General features: G+C 38.1%; 1 long non-coding RNA gene across 1 annotated transcript; it reads left to right on the top strand.

Moving 5' to 3' along the window:
• Window positions 1-8,925, top strand: LOC145991042 (uncharacterized). Its single transcript, XR_014442003.1, has 3 exons — window positions 1-102; window positions 4,416-4,533; window positions 8,772-8,925. It is a non-coding gene; the product is annotated as an uncharacterized LOC145991042 (long non-coding RNA).
• Window positions 8,926-9,737: the final 812 nt, after the last annotated feature.

Here is a 9,737-nt window from a genome sequence, read left to right as displayed (position 1 = left end):
TGGCAAAGGACGACGGAACTGGCTACTATATAAGCGAAGGGGTCCCTGTTGCTGGCCCACATAAGCCATTGTAGCAGCCAGTGTCGTCGCCAGAAAGCAGAGGTAAGTGCTGCTGCATTCCTAGGCCACCTACTGGCTTAGCCTCTGTAAACAGTATAACTTAATTTGCATTTTATTATTACCAAAGACTGATGAAACTACCTATGGTATGGCATGGCAAATTTTGATTTATCGGTGTTCAGTCTCAGGGTCTCAGGTTATTCTCTTTAATACTAGTAAATGCATTTCTCATTATCGTTAGCAACGTTTCGATTGAATTTGCACTGAGAATTATATCGTCCACATATATGGAAACCTCTTTTTCGTCAACACCATTAAACCCTATGCTGATGATGTGGTTTAACACCTGTGGGGAGTTTTGTACCCCATAGGTAAGAACTTGTACTCATAGGAATGTAAATTGGGGATGCTGAATGCGGTTTTGTGTTGGGAGTCTTCACTTATTCTGCATTGGTAAAAGCCTGATTTGAAGTCAAGTTGTGTGTAATATTTCCTACAAACTAAGTTTTTCAGTGTGTCTGAAATACAAGGCAATGCAAAGCTCAAGTATGGCGTTTGGCTATTGAGCGACCTGAGGTCTTGTAAAAGGCGGTAGGTGTTATCTGGTTTTCGTATCAAAAATGTAGGAGAATTGTACTGCGATCCTATGGACTTGGTTATAATTCCTTGACTTTCCATTTCCGCAAGTTGATTCTTTATTTGTTCATGTAGGTTCGCGGGTATCGGAAATTGCGCCCGATGGAACGGCTGTTGAGTTCCTGTGTCTATGACATGTTCATAGTCCTCAAAGTCTCCCTTGTCCCTCTCGTCCCAAGCAAACGCATCGGAGAATTCGATAAAGAGTTCTTCTATTTTACTTTGTCCTCCGCGCATAGATCTTTATTTTGTTCAGGTATTTAACATCAAATTTTTGCCTCGCGATATTTGATTTTTCTGCTATTTGTCTTTCTGTACGTTTCTGACAAGTTTCCGAGTGGTCGTTGCCGGAGCTGTTATCAGGTTCGGCAAGGACTTCCGTAGGAAACTGCATTATGATATCGCCAGTGGTTAATTTTCCCAGAGGAGTGTGCTTATTTATTTTAACCTTATCTTTTGTTGGATTAGTGACAAAAAGCATGGGGTCTTCTACATTCAGTAATGCACATGGAACTAAAATATCCCTTTCAAGCAACGAGGGGTCAGGTTCCACGATATTGTAATTTCTGTGGGAAGTGTTAATAATAGTAACTGGCACTGCCATTTTTGTGCGTGGGGGTATTTGAATATCTCTAGTTAGCAACACTTGCGAGACGTGTCCTGCGGCTATCTTTTGAACAATGTAGTCTGGCAAAGTATTTATTTCTACTTTTTCTTTTGGAATGTTAAGGCCTCCCCGACGGCACAGCGGTAGCGTCGTCGCCTTGTAATCAAGGGGTCCTGGGTTCGATACCCGGTGGAGGCACAAGTGGTTCGGATCCTACTTTAATCCCGATTAGCATTACTGTGCATAAAGTGGACTTAAAACAACAAATCAATCAATCCTTTGGAATGTTAAATTTTGGGGTTTTTCGAAACAGATTTCTTGAATGATGTCGTTTCTAGAGTCTACTTTGACCTGTAAGGTCATCCAAAAATCATTTCCCAAAAGCGGAAATACGTCGTTTATGTGCACCACTCTGAAGGGATGAATGAACTACTTGTAGCCTAATCTGAATCTCATCAAAGCAATTTCTTTTTATTTCAATGTGATTGCCTGTGACGCCTCTAATGAATGAGTGCTAATCTAGCCTTCCTACGCGTAATTACTCTATTCGCCTCTATGGGAGTTGAAATAGCAGCCTAGTTGTCTCGTCCAACGTACGAGTTGGTGTTTTAAGTCCACTTTATGCACAGTAAGGCTAATCGGGACTGGACCTACAGTATAAAGTGGGATCCGAACCACTGTGTTTCCAAAGCGTCCAGCGTACGATTGAGCTCTTCTTATAGTGGATTTATGTTCTCCATCGGACATGCGTCATTATTAATTTAGAAAAATGGTTTATTGTTATTGATATTGTTGGCAAATTTACCGCAAAACACGAAATCTAAGGTATGCCGTTGCTTCCGTTAAAATTTTGACCTAAAAAATGTTTTCCTTTAATTGTCATTCATAATGTTCAAAATTTTGATCGCGATTCCTCCATTATTTATACTCAAAATTTTTATCTAGGCGCCTCCACCATTTAGTCTCTCGTCCCCCCGAGATATAGTCGCTGGCTAAAGGCGTAGACAACCTGTTCCTTCTTTTCAACCTCCAGCTTCGCTCACACCTATTATCTCGGGGTGATAGAGACTGCACCGGGAGATTGGTAGATCCTTAATAAAATACCGTTGTCTCGTTCCACACATTTAATTCTAGGAAGGATATTCCAAGGGATTGTTTACGGTAAGGCAATTACCACTCACTCACTTTGCTCAGCCGTAAATCTCGTCGTGTCGACGCCAGGTCGATACAGTCCTATTGTACCCTTAACGATTGACAGTCGATGGTAGCAATAAGAACAATGAGAAGGCTGAGACGTTGCGTCTCGCTCTTTTATACTCGGAGGTGCATGATCCCCGAGTAGACGCAATGCTCCTGCCAAGTCGGAACACACATTTATTATGCTGAGCAAGTGTCTTGCATACGTCACTCTTGCCCTACCGTCTACAATACTTTATGGCGATTATATATGATATGGTTTGAGGGGACGCATGATTTAATTTGGGGAGACACATGACATGATTTCGGGGGGATGCGCCATTGGCCTTGGGGCGATGGGCACCCCTGGTAATAAGAGCACCGCAGAGGGATGGAGGTTAATGAGGTTTGCACCCACAGTCTTAAGGAACGTAGGTTCCATAATGTAAAGAGCATACAAAATTCTCATCTATGAAAACTAACGTAAAGCATTAAAGACACTGTAATCGAAGAATCATTCATACCTAAATCAAGGGATTTCTATTTGTTTGTCGAGTGTCAAGCGAACGTTTTTGACCCTTTACAAAAATTAAATTCGAAGAAGGCACCCAATATATGGCGAAAATGACCTACGTCCAAAATACTCCGCGACCCATGCTTTGGTGTAGGTATAAACATTCTCTACTCTACGTTTTTGATTGATTGATTGATTGATTTGCTTTATTTTACTTCGCCTTTAGTGCAACTTTGGCTAATTTGCGAAGATGGAGATGAGTGGTATGATGAAATTGATGAATGGAGACTCGCAAACATCCATGCCCAGGCCAGGATTCGAACCCTGGACCCCTGGAGTCGTAGCGCAATATGCTAACCACTCCGCCACGTGAGCCTGCTAACCTACGATTTCTACAGTTTGTGCCGTCAACGGCAAAGGTTATGTAGGCAAACTGTCCACCCCTATTTTTATTTCTGCATTCTATATTGTTCTAAGGAATGAGATTGTGTTCATGCTATGCAGATGTTGCCTCTGTTTATTTACGTTTCTATTTCAGTTCACGAAAACAGACTGAATGAAAATTGTGAAGGAAAATTCACCCACTTTTACTTTTACCGTCGAATGTGCAATGTAACAATATCGTTATTATGGTGTCATTTGTTATGCTTTCCTTTCATATCAATGTGGTTGTTGGAACTTCATTAGATTCTTTTTACAAAAATTAAGTGTGCTGGAAACTATAGTCTAAATTTAAGACACTCGATTTATAAAGGATCCCTTCTTTTCAGTTCTGCAGGGGTACCCAAATCCGGTATCTCCACCATTGCTTCTACTGGTGTGTATTAATCGTAGTGTTAACGTTACAGACTTGTAATAAAAAAAACGAATTTGATTTTCGGTGTCGGCTCACTTCAATGTCAAGTGGATTCAGGATGGATTAAATAATTGGTGCTAAATTGGTTTTGTATTCTTTGACAGTGTAAACAAATATTATTGTAGTACTCTGTTTGATGTTGCTCGAACTTTTCCCCTATTTGACATAACAGTACCACCACTTCTCATACTTTGTCGCCTCATAAAAGGGGCTGAAGGTCTCCCTTGCTGAATCGGCAAATGGATACTCTGCGAGAATATCCTTCAGTGACAGTGGAGAGCTAATGTCTATGTAACATGCACTGGAGACAAATATTCATTTACATCATAACATAGGAAGCTAGCCAACCTTCTCCCTGTATACAAGTTATATAAAAATAGATATGGCACATAACGTTCTTAGCAATTATCAGTATTTTCTCACTCTTGGATATTACGTAACTGCAAAAGCATTGTGAGGTGATTCTTGAAGATGATTCTTGGTTCCTGGTTTGCTGACACGTTCGTCTCGAAGATTCAGTTTTTCATATTATTTTTGCATTTCTTTATTCTACTCTCCACATACAGTTGCTGCATTGACTAACTGCCGCACTCCACCTTGACCAGCAGCTGACAGCGACAGAAAACAATGAAAACCTTCATCGTTCTTGCCTGCGTTCTGTCAACAGTTCTTGCAAATTCAACGGTGAGTATTTGAAGTTAGAATAATAGATTTAAAATACTTTAACATATTTTATGTATTTCAGTGGGATGCACCAGTATTCGGCAAATTGTCCATGACTATTTTCATTAAATTTTCTCTTTTATCCTGCATGTTTAATAAGGAATTGTTTTCTTTAGGTGTGCTGGTTCGAGATTGTCAGTTGCTCGTTTTATGTTTTGTTTAAATTCTTGAATTCCTTACCGGTTGAGGACAATGTATATGATAATGGACACTTTTCTTGGTAATACTTATGCATACAGAACGATTGATTGAGTTGGTGATTTATGTCCACTTTAAGCACAGTAAGGCTAATTGGGACTGGACCTACAGTTTTTAAAGTGGAATCCAAACCACTATGTGCCTCCATCGGGTGTCCGAATTGAAACGACGTAATGGCAACTGTCTCCAACTCCACGTGTATTTGATGTATCCAAATAAATGATACATCAATGAATATACATAGTTATAAACAATGTTCGAATAGAAGAAAATGCAGAAGGGGAAAACTTCAGAACTACCGATCAGTAGCGGCAGCTAGGGGATGTGCTGTGGTAGTTGCCCTCTATTTTACCCCCGCACTATGGCATCTTAATGCTAAGCCTTGACTATAAGGAAAAATAAACTGTCCTCCCCCCAGTTTTGGCATCCAATAGCCGCAACTGATTTCGATGTACAGGGTGTCAGGGTTAGACCTTTAACATTACAAAAGAGCATTATTTTAAACCCAATTTTATTACCAAAATTTACATTTTGGAAGAAAAATTCATGCATTTTTTCCCCCAGCACCAGCACTTCACACAACCTCGATATAAGCGCCCCCCGTCCTGTGGCACAGCAGATGTCGAACCGATATTCCAATTCCGTCCAGGTATTCACTAGCATTTGAGAGGTCACATTGTTAATCGCCTGACGGATTCTGTTACGCAGATCTCCCAAGTTCTCGACGGGCATACTGTAGACTTGGTCCTTGATGAACCCCCAAAAGAAAGAGTCTAGGGGAGAAAGATCCGGCGAGAGCGGAGACCAAGCAAGTGGTTTAGATCCTCTTCCTATCCATCTTCTGGGAAAATGCTCATCGAGAAATTCTCGTACAATGATAGCATAATGTGCCGGGGCTCCGTCTTGTTGGAAAATGGTTTCTGGAGGTATTTGAGGCACAGCGTAATGCTGAAGCATATCTAAATAATTCGTTCCTCTCACTGTTTCTTCAGCAAAGAAGAACGGGTCTATTATCTTCTCTTTCATTAACCCACACCACACATTAACTTTTGGCGAGTCTCTCATAATTTCACGAAACTCATGAGGATTGTCACTTCTCCAAATACGGCAATTTTGCTTGTTAACTTTGCCACACATGTAGAATGCAGCTTCATCAGAAAAGCACACCTTGTCCAGAAAAGCATTGTTGTTGTCAATTTCGGTTGACATTTTGGCCGAAGACGTCTGTCTTTTAGGTTTATCATCAGGATAATTTCGTTGATCTAACTGGACCTTGTACCCCATAGACGTAACCTTTTTGTGCACAACGTCATGGGTAGTAGACCGAGGAATATTGAGCTCTAAACTTGCACGTCTTATTGATTTTCTTGAACTTCTTGTGAATGCAGTGCGAATCACTTCAATGTTTTCCTCTGATATCTTCCGCTCCGCGTACTTCACAGCCACTGACACAACACTTCCAGTTTCTCTTAGTTGTTTATCCCACTTAGCAATACTCAAATAGGAAGGAACATTGTCGTGACGTTGAAGATTGAATTCACGCCGAAAAGCACGTTGAACAAGCTGAACCGTCAACTCCGCCATCTTGGAATTTATGCGTTACACGCGCATGCGCGTCACGTCAACTCGAAGTACTGGTGATTCTCGCAAATGGCCACAGTTGCCAGTCTCATACAAACAATAAGTTTCATTTGAAGTTGAATGGAACTAAAGTTATGCTGTTTTGTAATGTTAAAGGTCTAAGCCGGACACCCTGTATAAATGATGCGTTGGAGCATAGTGTCCTTCCTGTACAGGAAGCTATATAGCTTCATTTAAAAAAAATTGTCACAGGAAAATCGTCCCTGTAGGTAGAGTTGAAAATTATATTACTGGAAACTGAAACTGAGCAGTTCCTTTTTTACGTTTCTTAACCCTACCACACAACAAAATTATTTCCTTGTCACCATACATCATACGTTCCGTTTCATTTTCTAGTCACTCCTCATGGTTCAATACATCATATTCCATGATCTTCAAATCTGGAATTAATGTTTATCAGTAAGTTCCCCAAGGAAATGCTTACGAAAATATGATTTTCTCATCGCCTTCAGATGTTTCAGTTAGTGATACACTATAAGTGCTTTGTTTTGAGAAAACTAAAATCCTGCATCTTTCACACTTTCTCCAGCTTGCTCTTTCATTGAAGTTAGTGATGTTATTGCCACAGTCATTTCCTGCCCTGCAGCAATTACACTAGCACTTCTTCTTTGTAGAAGCAATAAAGGCTGTTTCAGGATATGTACTACGTCATGGAGAAGACTGCGTTCTACTATAAATAACTAAGTTGGTAGCTTCTTTAGCATTCCTCGGCACTTTCTCATTCTTTTCAACTGATAGCTGCATTGAGCTCAACACCTTAAAAGAAATGAAGAAGGGCCGGATAATTCTTTATCAGTGTTGACACAGATTGATGAGGTGCCACCCAACGGATATCAACCATTTTGTTAATTTCAGGGATAAAATATAGCACACATACATTGATCGGTGTTGCTAAGAGTTGACAGGAAGTCTTCAACACCAACTGTCCACCAGCTTGCAAAAATATTAAAAAATGAATTAAATATTCTAAAACTATTATTGAATTTCAATAATCGTAAAATATATATGTGCATCATATTTCTCAAAAGTCAGCAGACTATTAAAAATGGAACACAGATAGATATTTCCAAGAACCTTGTAGGCACGGTTTTTCACAAAAATGCAATTTTGATATCGAGAACTTTTAATGAGAAGGTTATGGCGATGAGGAAGAATTGATCTAATCTATTGACGAAATTTAGTTTTGTGCCGATCATACAAGAGAAAATTTCTGTTCTTGAAATTTTTAAAAAATAAGTTTGTGTATAAAAATTAGAGTTTTTAACAAATTTTGAAGATATTAGCCTCGCTCCGTCAGCTCTGTTTCAGTCTCTGATTTGAATTAGTCAGCACTTCTGTCTTCATACTACATAACGAATCCCGGAAAGAGGTGGATCGTGGTTGCGACTTTATCTCTCCAGTTTCCATGACTAATCTATCCAAAGATCGTTAGTAGCTATACATTGAAATGGGTTGGAATAATTTGGCATAATTTTACTCTTATTTAAGTCAAATTGATGGTATTTTTATTAATTACATATTTCCGTGATAGCAAAGCAAGTATATATATTTTTAATTATTCATGCTTGGAAATGTTGTATTTGCACAAACTGAGCAGCAACAAACTTTCATGTAACTATTACTTGAAAATTAACCGTACTTTGTAATAGTCCCCTGCGTGGGATGAATTTATCGCCTCAATATCAGCAACTTCACATTTGATACACAAGAAGCAGTATTTTCTTATGTTGTCAGAAAGAAAGTCCTTCTAAGCAATTTAATTAAAATGATACAACAATACTCATCAATTTAAACGTATCTTTTAAAAAATTAGCTTTTTGTTTTACTGAATGTAGTAAAAGTGGGTAAAAGAACACTTCATCAGTGGAATGTCATTGTTAGAACAAAAAACATTTGCGTGGTAACATTTTAAATTCGTTCATGTTTATTAAGATTTTGTATACGTATATCATTTTTATTTCCAATTGCTATTTTAGTGGTTATTCCAATGTCCAAAAGCAAAAATTATACTTTGCTCATTGTGACTGGCACAGCCAGTGATCAGTAAGTAAATACTGGAATTTAGAGAACAACTTACTTCCAAAGGAGAGATAATTACTTGTAATTAACTGAATGATTAGTTGACCTTTTTATTTTCCTTCGAACAGGTGTTCTCGGGTTATCAACCAAGTTAATTCGATGTTACCATCCAACATTTCGAGCGATCGAAACGTTGGACGCTATCATCGAATTAACCTGGTGCATAACTCGAGAACACCTATTCGAATCACGTCGCCAGGAAAGCTACAATTCTTAATTTTATATATTTTCTATTATCGAAAAGACATTATGATTATAAATATCAACATTCCATATTACAGAAAGTGAGAATCGATTACCATGAATTTAGACCTTGTGACGGATACGAAAATAGCGAAATCGTGTTCAAAAAAGCAGAGGTTTGGAAGGTGACTTCAAATACTTCAGAGATAACAGCATCCGTCTTGCTCCAAATGAATCTCGACAAAAAAATGCGGGTAAGATATTTCCTCATACCTTAAAAAGCTCAAGTTTCCCTTTATTACCCCTTCCTATCTTTTGTTACAAATTTTGGTACTTGCTATTTCCTTTATAAATGGTTAAAGATGTTTCATACGATTTCCAGAATCCTTTTATTAATATTCTCTGTCAGACGTTAACGCAAATATTCAATTATTAATTTTTGCCTGTTAATTTTTTCAAAAAAACAAGAATATCTCGTCTTGCATAGGATAGATATTGAATGTAAATTACATTTGCGCGAGCAAAAGCATAATCAATAAAATTAACATAATTGGGTTAACTTTATAATGTCAAGCAATCCTTTAATGGTCATATTTAACGGCGTTCGAATAACAGCAAAATTTGACGGTCTTAGACAGTCATTTCTTCACTTACATTTTTACAGTATATGGAATGATAGAATTGTCAGATGATCACACTTTCATTACTCGATTTTTGTATGGTTCACTTGTTATTTTTTAATAGTATATGTATTTATTTCAACAAACATTTTGTATCTCTTCTTTGTCCCTCTCTATACATAAACAGTACACTCACACGCACAAATATAGCGCTTTGTTTGCGTGATCCTTCTAAAAATCAATACTGGCCGTTAATATCATGTTTCTTTCACTTCATTTTATATGAATTCGCTAATCGATGCTAATAAATCTTATATGTTGCATTCTTACACAAATTCATTCCATTTTGGAATTCTCACCTTAAAATTTCATTCTCAACGTATAGTCATTAGAAAAAATATTTTATTTGCTCCAGCTTTTATTAGTTATCATTTTGTGTCAGTT

Source organism: Lepisma saccharinum, chromosome 1 (genome assembly GCF_977018435.1).
Source record: "Lepisma saccharinum chromosome 1, izLepSacc3.1, whole genome shotgun sequence".
Taxonomy (NCBI): Eukaryota; Metazoa; Arthropoda; class Insecta; order Zygentoma; family Lepismatidae; genus Lepisma; species Lepisma saccharinum.
The sequence above is the reverse complement of the archived record's forward strand: the minus strand, read 5'-3'. Positions and strand labels throughout refer to the sequence as shown.